This window comes from Drosophila ananassae, chromosome 2L (assembly GCF_017639315.1).
Source record: "Drosophila ananassae strain 14024-0371.13 chromosome 2L, ASM1763931v2, whole genome shotgun sequence".
Lineage (NCBI taxonomy): Eukaryota > Metazoa > Arthropoda > Insecta > Diptera > Drosophilidae > Drosophila > Drosophila ananassae.
Window position 1 is genome coordinate 16,801,440 of NC_057927.1, and position 15,133 is coordinate 16,816,572.

Here is a 15,133-nt window from a genome sequence, read left to right on the forward strand (position 1 = left end):
TTCCAAACAGGAAACACAAGTTTTCAACAGGAATAAATCCGAAATGAATCAGAAATGAAGGATGAATATGTATATGTGTTGGCTGTGTACAGGCTGTTCTGAATAAAACAATACAATTCCGAAAGTTTTACACCAGGCCATGAGTAAAATGTATTTGTTTTTAATACGTATCAGACAAAGAAAATAATATGGCTATGAGCTGTAAGAGAAGGTGACATGAAAAATGGAAATTAAAAATACACAAATTTTATATCATGTAATATTCGTAGCTCAACATTACTAATATCTGAATGGGACAATAATCAAGCATGTAGTTTTTGGGCAAAAGTGTAATCTATTTAAGTAAACAGCAAACCCTTTTACAGTCTGCATAAATAATAGATAAAATAAACTAAAATTTAATTATTTGCTCCAGAAAACCATTTACATGAGCAAAAGAAAAAGGATCGAAAAATTAATTCAAAATTATGTAGACATTTTAATTGAAAATTCCTTTTGAAATGCAAATAGAAAATCCAAAGAGAATCCAAATTCAATTGCGTTTCCAAGGCAAATCCCCGCCCCAGCCGTACCGCAGCCTTAAAAATCCAAGTCATGTGAACTCTGGCTTGTTTATGTGTGCGGTCGGCCGTGTGTGTGTTGGGGTGTATGTGTCTAAATATGAAGTCAAGCTTGAAATTGAACAGGCCAGGCAAAACGGGGAAAAAAAGGAGAAGATGCTGTATGTAATGTAATAAGGCAGAATTAATAATTTAAAATATAAATTGCCACAAGAGCACATGAGATATTTTAACCACAAGCAATTTAAATATGAAATGAGAGGGAGGGATGTAAGGGAACACGGACACAGGAGCTGGCACAGGCTCCTGTAAAGTAAAAACTGGCAGTTGCATAGCCGCCACATGTCCTCCCGTTTTCTCATCATTCTGCTCCTGTCCGCAGCCACAAACCCAGGCACAAACACATCGGAGACCCGAAACCTTAAACCCAACTTCCTTCTGTCTGATGTCGATGTTTGTTGTATCCATTTCCTTTCCCGTTGGCATATTCGCATCCATCCATTCTCATCCCATTCTCTATGAGGCTGGGCTGCCGTTGCCTTCTGTGCGCACGTCAAGTCAAATAAATTTAATAACGCATACACATACGGCATAAAAACAAACCGACACAACGAACGTTGCCATATGAAGTTACGCATACGCAACGTTGGGCGGAGCAGTGCAGAAGGGCAGGCAGCCAAAACAGTTACCGAGCCGGGTGGATGTTGCCATACACATGGGAAAAAAATACAAGCCAGTAATAAATAATAAACAATGGTAAAATAAAATGCAATATAGTATTTGAGACCATATTAGAAAATCTTGTTTTACGTTTCACGTTAGACCCTCTTGTACTGAAAATAAAAAATTTATCAAAATATTTTCTTTTTTCTGTCTGTCCCTGTTGCCTAGCAGGAGGTTTCCTGGCCGTCAGTCCTTAGCCCTCAGATGGCTGCCAAGACGCGCATCAGCGAACCGCAGTGGCGGCGTCTGATAACAATGCAAATTAACACGGCGTATGCGCAATATTTGTTTGCCTTGCTTTCAGCGTTCTACCTTAGCATATATTTCCGCTCTGGTCTTCGTCCGAGCGTACCCTCACGGTTTACACTTTAAAGCACTCCTCCAAATTGCTCATAAATACACACATCCCACAAAAAGAGCCAACCTCTGTCTACCCACATGCCAACATATATGGCCTGTGTCTGGTGTGCATCGATTTTTACTGCCATTTTGGAGCCCATTTTTGGACGCCCATTTTACGAGCCAGCTGACGTTGTGTGCATATTTGTGTGTATATCTCACATCATTTGGCCTGCGTCGATGCGTGAATTATGGTCCAAGGACAAGAAAGGCATTTGTGGAATTATCAGCTCTGCCATTAGCTTTCGATAACTGCCCATAAGCATTTAAACAAATCGATTCTTTAATGTCAGCTCCAGTCAAAGTTTCAACTATAAATATTATCCCAGACAGAATATTGATAGTATGTGTGGCTTTATCAGCAATTCTCGTTTCGAATGCCTAATGAGATGCCCAATTTTTTACTTTTATATGACGCACATCGATTATCAATTAAACAACTGTCGCCTGAGGTTGGAATTATTTTGCTGGATAGAGCAGGGAAATACCAGAAGGAGCCTCAACCCCAGAGTGCCACGAATCAAAAGTCACACGAGAGTACTCGTTTATTAACTGCCAGATTCAGCCACACTCGAGTTACTTGGTTTTTGCGGCTTGCCAGATCATTAATTTTTGGAGAGTGTCAAGAGTGCGCATTGTGTTACATCAAAGGAGCTGGAATATGAGTATATTGCCGGGGCGCCCCTACTGCCGCCTCGACAGCCGCCATCGTGAATCGGAAAGCCATCAATTATAGCCCGAAAGTCAATTCAATGTAATCCAGCCAGATGGCGCATCTTAATCGTCGCTGCCTGCCTCCCTCCCCGCCGTTCATCGCCTCAATTGCTAAATCATGGATGCGAACTCTATAGCGATACTATACATATAGCTATACTCGAAGCTGCCGTCGGATTACTTAGTTATGCATGCACATGTGTGTGTCATCATGAATATGCGAATGCTGATAGCGAGTTGCGCCAATCAACTGAACCCAGAGTCGCAGTTATACGAGTATCTTCGTCTGGAGCCGGCTCTCAGGTAGAAGTACATTGTATCTGCATCTCCAAGTGGTCGGGACCGGGGCAATTGTCTGTGCAATTTGGTGCACAACAAGCGCAAACAATTGTGGGAAAGGTTAGTCAAAAGTCATGCGACTGCCGCCTGGGAAAATGTAACAAAACCCAAAAGCAAATCCCCAAAGGCAAAAACAAGCCAAAAACCAAGCTTTCACAAACAGAAGAGCTACAAATTTATTAGCGCTGTTAGCAGTTCCAACACACGTCCTTTCACTTTGCCAATTGACCCCTGGACCTTCTCCTCTTGTCGTCGCAGATGCGCCATAATCAATAATTAAACTCACCTCTGACTGATCAAGATAGAAAAGCTGCTTGTTTTTCATTTTCAGGATACGAAAAGCATCTTTTCTGGCCCCGGAGCCAACATAAATATCAACCATGTCAAATGGGGTTTTATGCGCCACGCAAATGCAGACCCATATTGAGATGCGAGTGCAGATAGAGACACCCAGATATAGATACAATCTGTAAACTGTTCCTGGGCGCTTGTGTGCGGCCATATGTGGTGCAAATATTTCATTCATGACGCTTGTAAATCTCCTTTTGATTGCACTTAATACTTGTCACACAGCGGGAAAAAAATTCTAGCAAAGGCATGCGGCGCAAACACATGCATACACAAAAGTATCTCAGATGCTGCTTCAGGATCTACCGCAAAATATGGGAAAAAAAAATGGAATTGGTGGAAAAAAGTCAGCCAAGCCAAGGTAGCAGGCAAACTAACAAGAAAAACTGCCAACGGTAGGAAGAAAATCATAATAATCCAACATGTTTGCATTCAAATTGAGAATTTCTCATATGCTCCACCTGAATGGGGACACGTATGCTGTATGTGTTGTATAGTATGTTGCCAGCATGTGTGTGAGTGAGTGAGTACTTCTATCTCTGCTGGGAAATCTCATTTCATTTGTGCGCCGTGCAAACAGACACATACCTGCAGCTACAGCAACACCCACTGTCGGATCTGCTTTTCAGCTCTGCCAGTTAAAAATCATCTTTTTCAATGCTGAAGATTTTGGCTATCAGCAAAACCCAGCCGCAAAGGCCAGGAGACATGGATAGGGCTGCGGATGCTGCGGACGAGGATACAGATCTCGGATCCGGGAGGGGAGCTGCGACCGGCAGCGAATGAGAGACACCTTTTACCGCAATTTATCGTCTGGTAAATCTTAAATCCCCTTTATCACACACTCTCATGCAAACATGCTGGGGAATGCGTTTAAGCTGGTATTCTGCTCCGACTCGTCCTCTTTCTCACCGTTGGCATGGCGACTCAGAGTATTATCCTCAGCGGCTTGCGTTGTAAAACAAGAATTATGCCTTTTTATAGAAAGTGAAAGACGAAACCAGCGCTCAAAAAAACAAACAAGTCAAGCTGCAAAAAACATGCATACCATATAAATTTTTATCTCGAAATTTATATTTGCGCGGGAACTGCTGGAATGGGAGGATATGAATAATAAAAGGTGTGCTTCAGCTCTTTATTGAAAAGAAAGACAGGACAATTTTTAAGCTTCATCGATATTAAATATGCAAAACAGCCAGCTTACAAAAGCGTTCTTTGAGGGCACGTGGAACTATCTTATTCTTCATTATCTTTGTTATCTGAAAAAATCTTGGCAAACTTATTCCAATTCAACTTATTACCAGATACTTGAAGGGTCTCTCACAGCTAATAAAAGCAGCTTCTCGTGCTCTGTCAGCTGCCAGCCAACTTCTTTGCCTTTCTTCTTCGCTGCCAAGTGCCAAAACCCATAAAAAAAAGGAGGCGCCCTCATCCTGTCTTTCCGGAATATTCAAAGTGTCCTGTTAACAGTTTTGAGAAGAGAAACTTTTCAAATCTACAAATTGGTTTCGCCTCTAACCGCAAAAAAAAATGCTCGAGCCTTTCTGACTCGCACTGACAAATCTGTGGCCGCAAACGCACATACGCACCCGAGACAATTTCACGCCGGGCCAAAAGCGAAGTGAAGTCAAGTCAAGGCGGAAAACGGGATGGAGGGTCTTCGGAAAAGGGAAGAACAAAATCAAGCATAACACAGTCAAAACGTGGGGCTAACAACGCTAATACCTCAGGAAAATCCCAGCGAACAGCGGGAAAAACTTTACCAGTCTGCGTTCCAGGGCCCAGATCCTTTCCTCGTCCTCATTCCCTATACATCCTTTTGATCTCACTCCACTCGGGCATTGTCGACCCTTTGCGACAAACAAATCCAGCGAGCAACTTTCGTAAAAAACTTTATGCATTTCACTGCTGATGATGAAAACAAGGACTACAAGGATGAGAAAAACAAACGTAATTCCCGCATTTTCTTGATTTTAAATTTGCCAACGAAAGGCAGCCAGCGAAGGGAAAAAATAAAAACGGTTTGTTCGAAGGAGCCAGGACACATGTCCATCCCATCCGCCCCGGGGCTGTTGCAGAGGGATCTTGGATCTGGATGGGGGGATGGCGATGGGGCGATAACTTTTTGATGTTTTATGGCTGTCAAGTTGTTCTGTCGCCATGTCAAAATTTTATTATAAATCCCCCTGCGCGGTCTCGGCTGCTACGCCTGTCCCGGTCCCGGTCTCTGCGTTCCTGCGGCCAGGACGCGTTTGCTTAGCTTACGCCAGCGCATTGATTTGCATAAAAACGTTAACAAATATTTTCCATTTTATTATGGCAGGAGGAGTTCCCAAAAAAATGATAACAAAGCGCAGGCCAAGCAGCAAAGTACCAGAGACAGCGGTGAAATTCAATATGTTTTGTCTTCGGTTTTTGTTTTTTATTCCTTTGCCCAGACAAACGATAAAAGGGATGCAGATGAGGAAAGGTCTCAGAAAATGCAAAAATGAATTGAAAGTACTCTTCAAATAACCATTTTTCTGGAAATCCCAACAATGGGAAATTGTAGTTCCATAACCTGAATCCAAGAATTATGAAGAAGCCTTTCGTTTAATATTTTAAAATTCTTGAAAAGTTTATATTTTAAAATGGATTTGAGGACAAACTGTTACAGAAAGCTTGCAGGACCTGAGGATGAACAAGGGTATTCATACATCAAAAACTGTAGCTGCCTTTAGGGCGCAAACAAGGCAAACAAGTCCCTCCTCGTCTTTATTGTTGTTGGTGGCTGCTGCCGCTTGGTAAATATTAAAAATACATGTAAAATTCAATTTCTTGGTATGGGCACCGCTTTAGGTATGGGTGTGTGCTTATGTTTGTTGACTCGCGGCTGCTTGTCGCAAATAAAATCTACATGAAAAGCAGAAAGGACTCTGCGGGCCCCATCGTCCTTTTCCCTGCTCTCTTTTGACACTTTTACTCTGGCAAGCTCAATATAAATAAATAAAATTCTTTGCGGCTGTTTTGCGGTGCTCACGGCTGGTACTGAGACCGCTGCCAGCAAATTAATTGAAAATGCTTTTGCTTTAAATAAATTTTCGAGGCACACCGAACGACTGCTAACAAAAGGAGCCTCGCAAAGAAAAATGTAAAAGCAATTTCAATTATACCAAGAAGTCATTGCGCAATCCCCCCACTAGCAAAAAATAAAATAAGGAGAAATAATAAGACATAAAATCAATGACTGTATTTGATTGAATCAAATGTGTGCCGTAGTGAGCTGCAATTAAGGCGATCTAAGGATAAATTCGCCGGCGGCAGAGGTCGGAAGGTGGAAGTGGATGTGGAAGGAGGTCATCCAGTCTACTGGAGCTCCGGAGCCTTGGGACATCGGCTCTCATGCATTCCTGTCACGATTTTCGATTTGCTTTGCTTTTAAAGATGTCGTCCCCCCGTAAATGTGTGCGAGTGTGTATTTATTTACAATCAACTGGGCTAAATTGGGCTAAAACTTTTTAAAATGCCATACATCTTCGGTGCTGTGCTGCTTGACTCGATTCGATTTCGATACAGCCTGCCAGGGCTGTATGGGCTGGGAAAAATCTTGAGAAACAAACGCTTAATTTAATTTATTTTGCGCAATTTTCCAATGTACCCGCCGCTCCATCGGCCACACGGCGGTGCTGTCTCAGCACGAACTGCTGCTCATTAATTTTGTTTTATTTCATTTTATTGGCGCATCAATCGACAAAGGGGCGTTTGAGAATCCCAATTTGAGGCTCAAGTGAAGCCGATGGGCTCCATCACGCAGAAAGTCAGCAATTTTTTGGAGCTGTTTAGTGTTAAATTTTATGCAATTCACGTTTCACGTTTTCCATGTTTCCCGCTCGAACGGTCCGGTCCAGCCCCGGATTTTTTCTCATTCCTCATTATCATTGTCATCATCTGGGAAAATCTTTACATTTTCTGGGGGCTCCTCTGGCCCCTAGATGATAATTGAAATTGAACAATTCTAATCGATATTCTTGTGAGGCGTGAAATTTCAGTATATCCTCTCCATCTTCATCTTATTTTCATTTTGTGTATGTAATCTCCCTAACTTGGCTTATCTTCTTTTTTTTTTTTTTGGTCGCAGCAACGAAAATTCATGTATACGGATGATTTTAGCCCGACTAGGCTTAAAAGCTTTGTGAGCACTCGATTGAAGTGCTTCGGGCGCTACGAATGTTAATTTCTAACATTTACAATGGCTGTCAGGCTTCCAAACTATCTTTAATGTTGAGCTAAGGGGACCTCGGCAATGCCAATAAAATTATATATAAATATTTATTCAGATTTGCCATTGACTTGGGGTAAGCCGGCTGAAGAAGCTTAAATGCTGTTGCGTGGGAAAGTTTTTGGCATAATTATTCAGTCCTTTGGCTTTAAAAATCTGAGTGGGAAGACATCCTAAACAAAGCACATCTCCAAAATTTGAATTGGCATCAAGTTTCAAGCAGGAAGCGAACAATCTCTGAATAAAAGCTTCGCCTTGCCTGGCAAAATAATACTCACTTGAGAGCTGAATAAAGAAATTTGCGTACTTGAATCTTCTTAGGGCTTACCTGAAAATAAAAAAGCATAGAAAACAAAAACTGGATTAGAAGAAGCTCAAGTGATGGATTGTCAGGATGGATGAATGGATGGATGGCGATGCATTTGGCCTGGACAGCTTGAATTGCTCAGGGTCTCAGGTCCCAGGTCCCTAGTCCCAGCAGGGCTGACATAATTGATAAATATTTAGCATGGCAGCGCGTTAGTGTCGACAGGCAAAGTGGCAGACATGCAAACAGGTCATCAGGGCGTTGCGGGGCGGTCTGACATGGATAAGGCCGATTGGGGAAATAACAAGACCTCTGGTATGTTTTGGCTTGGAAAGCTATCCCTCATAATTGGTCCCATCTAATTACTTTTTTGCAGAAAAATATCTGCACTTCTTCTTGTTTAACTTTGAGTGTCTATGTGCGAGTCTGAAACCCAAACAGCGAAATCATCATTATCTTTTAATTAATTTTCTCGACCAAATGATGAAAGTTTCCTCCAGAGCTTTATTTTCTTTTTGTTAGTTATTTTTTCGTGTCCTGTTTTCATGACAAACACACAGCTAAAGGACAGCAATAAGCAGTGCTTTATTTATCTTGTGTCTGCTTTTAGTTTTGGCCTCTGACAGTTTTCATGAAAACAGAGCTGAATTTTCCTTTTCATTTTGTTGCTTGGAAAATAATTACAAAACGGAACGAGAAGCAGGCTGCCATAGCGCGATGATGTCGACATGAAAATTCTTATTTGTCAAATGGTTCATAGCCCAAAATTGGACTCGTTTGATATGATGATGGGAGGGGGAAAATCTCCTCCTCGCTCCTCTTCCCTCCCGAATTCTTATTTTGGCTTAAGCGGCTTACGTGGAAATCTCTTTTGCAGCGCCGATGGGTAATGTTCCCACGATGGTTGCCTCCTCGATTAACATAATCAAAGAAGGAGGAGCAGAGATCCATCAGTAATTTGGTCGGCCACAAAATCGCATTAGCTCCCAGTATCCCTTCTAAGCCATCTCTTTCTTCCGCGGTGAATGAATTATTGGAAAATGCATTCCCCAAAACATTTCACGCCGCATGCGCAACCGCATCGAAGGTATTGCCGCACAGAGGCGATCACGACGAAGCCAACAAGGCTTGTATTGGTTGAAAGTGACTAAGACCCAATCATTTTTTACTCGCATACGATGGGCTTCAGATGCAGTACGTTTCGGTAGCATAAGTCTCATACTTTTCTAACTGCTAGAGTTCACCATGATTTCTAAAAATGTAAAGAAATGCTTGCATAATTCCCTTCCTTACGTTGGCATGACTCACTGTGTTCAGTCTCGTAACATATTTTCGTGTTTCCATTTGGTGTCTTGGTTATGGCTTCGCTTGCTTCTGTCGCGGTGGCAGCGGCAGCTCACAAGACTAGCCAGTTTAATAACACTGGAGCCGTCGACTGGGGCGAGGCAGATAGGCAGACAGTCATGGGCGGGAGCCGTGGAAGTTACGATTTTAAGCTGCAGGTTCATTAAACTTTCTATGCTGACTAGGCCATAAATTAGGCGTACATGTACGCACAAAATATCGATAATGTTCTCTGCCCCAGCTGCTTTATGGGCCATTAAAAAGCATGAGAAGAGCTTTGGTCTGAGGTTAGGGTTTTAGACACTTGTGATATAATCTACGCTTGGTCTTTCATAATTAATGGCCATTGTCCTAATAATAACAGCAATTAATGTGTACGGGAATTTCAGATTCGGCATCTGAAATCAATATCAAATAGCTAGCGGGCCCCTATGGCTCTTCGGGTCTTTCGGTCTGTGCTGCCCACGCGACTCGATTAAAAATTAAACACACTCCAGGCCCTAAAAACCAGAACCCCAACGTTAGCGAGAGAGAGTGGGGGAAAGCCCAAAACAAAATCAGAATCAATTTTATGTTTATGACACTCACTTTTACGACCTCTTGTGGATCCACTCAGCGGGCACCACAAAAACATGCATGACTTGGATTCAGATTTGGGTTCTGCCGGGCTCACTCACTGCCCGATTATCATGGACTGTCATCTAAAAGGTGGCCTCGTTATATAGCATATTCCCAAACGTAAATACATATGTTTATGTAGGGGCTAGAATTCGTAAAAAAAAACTGTCATATGTTGATTTTAATGGCGTCAATCTGTGCAAACAGTTGGACGTTTCGCTCCTGTCTGACTGTCCGATTCGACTGTCCGTCTCTGTTTGCATTTATAATTTGTTTGTGTATTGATTTACATGCACATTCCCCATCAGTCCTACTCTGATTTCACTTCGAATTCCGATGGACAGTGAATTGTTTATAAAGCCTGCATAAAAATTGCAGACAGTTGGTTAGAGTTGGGTCGTACTAGGCCACAGTCTGGTAAGTTTATGCAGAGTCCACTTTACGAAGTCGTTTCATGATAACTAAGGATAGAAAAAGCTCTGTTCTAAATTGGTATTTTCATTTCCATAGGCAAGTCCATAGGCTCCTGGCTTAAACCATTGATATAATGCTTCCTCCCGACCACTGATTGAACATATTGACACATTCGACTCCACGACTGATTGCTATATAATTTCGACTGTCCCCACCAATTGCACCAATGGAGTACCAGGCTGTGTGCGTGTCTGCAGGCGCGCCGCCCGTCTCATTAGGAATGCAAATGTTAGTCCTTGCCCGCCCTTAATGTGCTATTAAATTTTCAGCCGATATGGCATTGATGTAAATTCGAGGGGTCTGACATTTTGGTTATTAAAGTGGATCATGTGCTGCAGTGTGTTGGGGCGACACAAAATGTTCCCAGGCCAGCGAAACGGATATCAATCATTAACGAGGAGCCACAGTGGCTTTAATTGTTGGCCACAAAGCGCTGAGTGGTGACCTTTGGGACTCGTATCTGGCCATCTTCAGTGCAACTATCTTTTAGTGCCTTATCAGCGACCTAATCTTGTGAGACGTTGCATTTTTTGTTCACGAGGGTTCTTTAACAGTCAAGGGCACTTGCGGCTCAGCGGAGCATGATGAAGCGATCGCCCTTTGGTTGCACCTACAAAAGAGAAAAGAGGCTTTTCCTGTCTTTTCTTTTCCTTTGATAACCTTTTCTGTGTGGGTTCTTTTATCGGAGAGTGGCCATCGGTAAGTAGCGTGGGCTTTTCGAAAAATTTCCTTTTACCAGACCACCTTTCTCAGACTTCGTGTCCCGGTTCTTAAAGTGCAATCAAGCGACTCAGCGTTGGTTAGTCACCGACTGAGCCATTTTGAATATGCAGAGCAGACTGTTGCTGCCGGCTGGCTGCTCTACTGGCCCTGCTTTGAGCATTAAAATTAGCTTAAATTTTAATTATAGCCAAGTGCCCATTAGGGCCTCGCGCCTGCCTCACTGCCCCACTAATGAAGTTCAAATATTCTTTTTGGCCAGAAACTCCAGATCAAAACCTGAACCTGAGCATTTTATGCTAATGACAAATGCTTTTATCTCCGGCAGAACAAAGCTCACAGAAAAAGAAGGAGAAGCAGCAGAAAAACGAAAAATTATAAGCAGAAATTGTTGGCAACCTGCTGCTGCTCTGTTGCCGCTGCCACCTTCCTTGGGCCGTGGCCGCTTTTTGTCCGGCAGGACTTCCCAGTCCCGGATAAGTTTTCTTTTTTTGAGTCGCCACCCCCACGCTGACCCTAATCATTATGCCGGACTGACCCGCTGCCAAGTTGCCAAGTTGGTGAAAAGCTGCAGCACGGGGACCGTGAAAATTACACGTTTTTTTCCGAGCTCTGAGGTTACAAATATTACATGCCAGGCGGGCGTTTGGGTGACTAAATTTATGCATTTTTTCTATTCGGCTTTAATTAAATTTCTCTTTTTTTTTCTGTACGCTTTTTTAGGAATTTTTGTTGGTTTTCCGCGGCCGCTAATTTCCACGTTTAGGCGCGTCTAATGTTTCCCCTGCTGTGGTCGTGTTTCTTTATTCAAATGAGAAAATATGTTGGTCGTGGCGCCAGGTGCGAGGGGTGCTAGGTGGGCCTAATTGGCTTGGCCAGAGGTTTATTATATCAACATTTACTCTGGTTAATTCCAAATGTCTCATTCGTAATCGGGAAACGTGGTCAGAGGTAGTTCTAAGCTGGCGTCAGCTGTTTGATTACGAAAATCGATTAGCAAAGTCCGTCTAATGAAGTCGCGTCCGTGCACAGGACACGAATCGGAAAACATGTGAACGAGCTGGAATGTCCAGGACCCGAAACCAGAACTCATAAAGCGAAAGGCAACAACACGCAGGTAGGGCCAACAGGAAAGGACGAGGGCAAACAATGGAGATAACCCGGCGATAGGGATACAGAGAGAATGGAAAATTAATGAGATTTTTCGTTTGTGCAGCTGATGAAGGCATTAGGGTGAAAGCAAGTGCAACGACTTCATTCTATTCAACAGAATGTCGCAGTGGGGAACTTAGGGTTCTTCATTTCAGGTTTTATGGTCAGCTGCGTCAATAAAATGAGAATTAATTAATTTAAATGCATCGCCTCGACCGCCTGACTGGACAAGTCTCTCCAATTTCAATCTAAGACTGACGGGGAGCAGCCTCACACCCAATTGGCGTCACCGATCGACATTAACCCATTAAGAAATTTTAGAAACCTAAGTTATCTTTCTTTTAGTCTTTTAACTTCAAATGATCGAACTCTTTCTTAGAGAAATTCGAATCATAATTTAATATCGCTTTGTTATATATTTTTTCATCCATGGTACCTCTCTGTGAGGTCCAATGGGTTAACTCTGGGTTTATCCGGCAGTCAATTGTTCAGAGACTTGACGTCTAAACGCGAGAGACACGCTCTCCGCCGATCCACTGTTGACTCACCCATGGAGCGCTCCAGCAAGTCATAGAAAAACTAAAAGCTGTATCGCTAATTATAAACACAAGTCGCCAATAATGAAGAGTGAAATAGCAAGGCATATAAAAAACACTTGGCAGATGTAAAAACCAAACCGGAGTTAGCCTTTAATATTTGCTTTTTTTTGCTTCGCTTATCAGCTTGCTGAAAGCCTCGCGAAAAAACAAAGAGAGACAGCTCTGTGGACATCCGCCCACAAAAACACCACAAATATAAGAAAAACACAACAATGAATCTCAAATAAGTACGGCTGAAGGCAAAGGCTTGTCAGTCTCATTGTAAGACAGTGCAAAAATATAACAAACGTGTATGACAATTCATTTTGGCCAAAACTTTTACTGCCTGCAGTTGAACGAGTACCAGTGCCAGTGGCTCTAGCAATGGCAGTAACAATAACAGTAACGGAGCCACAATTACAGCTACTTTCTAACGTGACCAAAGACCAAAGACCCAAGCGTAGCATCTTGAACGTTTCCAGTTGGCCGTTTTCTACTTCATTTTTTGCTGGTCTTTTACTTTTTTAGCTCTTTTTGGCAGAAGTTAAGTAGACTGTTAAATGACTTCCGCAGTTTTACCTTCAAAGACTAACTGACAAAGACTTACATTTTTCAGCGGCCATTGTATGGAGCTGACTTCGGGGGCTTCTTCTTGCCTTTGATCTGGGCCAACAGAGGAAAATTTTAACCCAAATCCAAATAAAGTAAATGAAAAAAAAACGGCACAAATGCAGCTTAAGATCTTTAAGCTTCGTTCTAACTTATTTATTATAGAATAGTCCCCTCTGGACTAAAAATTAAATTGTTATTCTTGAATTAAAAAATAATATTGATAAGCTTTTATATATGTTTTTACTCTCGCCATTTGTGGCTTATCATCTCAAGACTTTTTGACAATCAAAGAATGCATAAATCTCATTAATTTGAACTTCAGATTCGAACTTTATGACATTCGATCCTTGGGAAACCCAATTTAAAGCTTCCCGCGTCACAGGGAAATAATTACTCTTTCCATTTTAATACTCCAATCCTTAAGGTTCTATAAATAATCAGAAAAATCATTTCCATTTAATTGCACAAATCGAAACAGCTCAGTTCTCTTTCGGTTTAATCAGAAATTCCCACCTTTTGAGCTGAGAAATCAAATAAAACCCCCTCCATTGAGGCGACAAAAAAAACCTGTTGAACGAAGCTCTCTTCGAAGTAAATAAACTTTTGTTGTGGCTTGTTTTGAAACTGGTTTTTGGCCAAAATCGCAGTGCCAATGTGCTTAGAGCTTTGTATTCGATCGAAGTGCGTGTGGCTTTAAGTCTGTTTTGGCCCGAAACGCAAAACAAATCCCAAGGCCGAAATGCACTTGCTGCAATTGCTTGCCTCAGCTTGTGGTTCGTACATGCCACATGAAAGTGACTAAGGAAAACCACGGAAATCGTGTAAAACAAGTGACACCCCCTGAGAAATTGTGTAACGGTTACGAATCATTTTTCTGCTTCAGACAATTGCTTTATTATTCTATATACTTATGGCTTAAATAATGAATAAATGGTCAAAACTGTATAAATTTCTTTGTTTCAAATTTTTAAAAACTTAACAAACTTTTTAAAAATTATTTACTTTACTGCTATTGTTTAAACAGTTAATTTTTTCGCTTGAAAAGAGTGATAGCGAACAAAACGCAAATGAACCGCAGACTCAACCCGCCTGATCTGTATGCGAGTGTGAGGGGTAGAGCTATCGCGCGCCAAGCCGAGCTTTCCGGACAAAAAGCTACAAAGCCCGACTGAGACAGAGATGGCGGGGTTCAAAGTGTAACGCGAACAAGGCGGCGTGAATACGTACCGTTTTTTATAATTTAAATATGTACTCGATGTGAGGTTAGTGGCTGCGATCTTTTTATCTCTCCCTGCTGGTATTAATATTTATTCGCAATGGCTGAGTCGAACAATCACGCACTGGCACTTAACAATTTTCTGTTTCTCCCACTCGTAATGCTTTGAAACTTTTTGGTGTTCGCACTTTTTGGCCAAACCGTGAATTATGCTTTTGGTTAAATGGGCGCTACACTTTCTCACATTTGCATTTAATTGCGCTTAGTGTCTTGTTTTTTTGCTCTGGGGCTAGCGGTGCCAAAACGCAAACTAGACAAACAGAAGCGATGCACACGAACGCCTGAGAACCCGCGGTGGAGACGGGCTTGATTGAAATCCACAGTCAGGGCAGCGACAAGCGCTATGCGTGCTTTCGTGCTGACGGTTGAAAAAAAACTGTTTCCAAACTGGCTCTCGGCTGGCTCTGCTGGGGCTGCTGACAACCACAGCTGTATGGAGCGTATTCCGGATCCGAATCGGTGAGTGCGAGCGCGGCGAGCCCGAGTGCGAGGGTGTTATAAGAGTGGAAGCGGCTTCGGGGACTTTCTTTCGTCGGCTCGGCGAGGTAAAACCCGAGAGATAGCTGATGTGGAAACTCGGAGTTTCCCAGCACATTTCCTCCCGTATAAGAGAGTTTGTTTTGTTTTCCGGAAAATGCCGGCACTTGGCCTGTTATCTCCGCTGTTCTTGTTAGCGAATGTTGGACCGGTCGGAGGCTGGAGCACCTCATG

General features: G+C 42.5%; 1 protein-coding gene across 1 annotated transcript in view; it reads right to left on the reverse strand.

Moving 5' to 3' along the window:
- Positions 1–14,876, reverse strand: part of LOC6499252 (protein toll) — a 42,136-nt gene extending 27,260 nt beyond the window's left edge. Inside the window, exon 1 of the mRNA XM_001954985.4 lies at positions 14,374–14,876. The gene's annotated coding sequence lies outside the window, so the exon portion shown is untranslated. The remainder of the gene's footprint in view (positions 1–14,373) is intronic.
- Between the last annotated feature and the right edge of the window lie 257 nt (positions 14,877–15,133).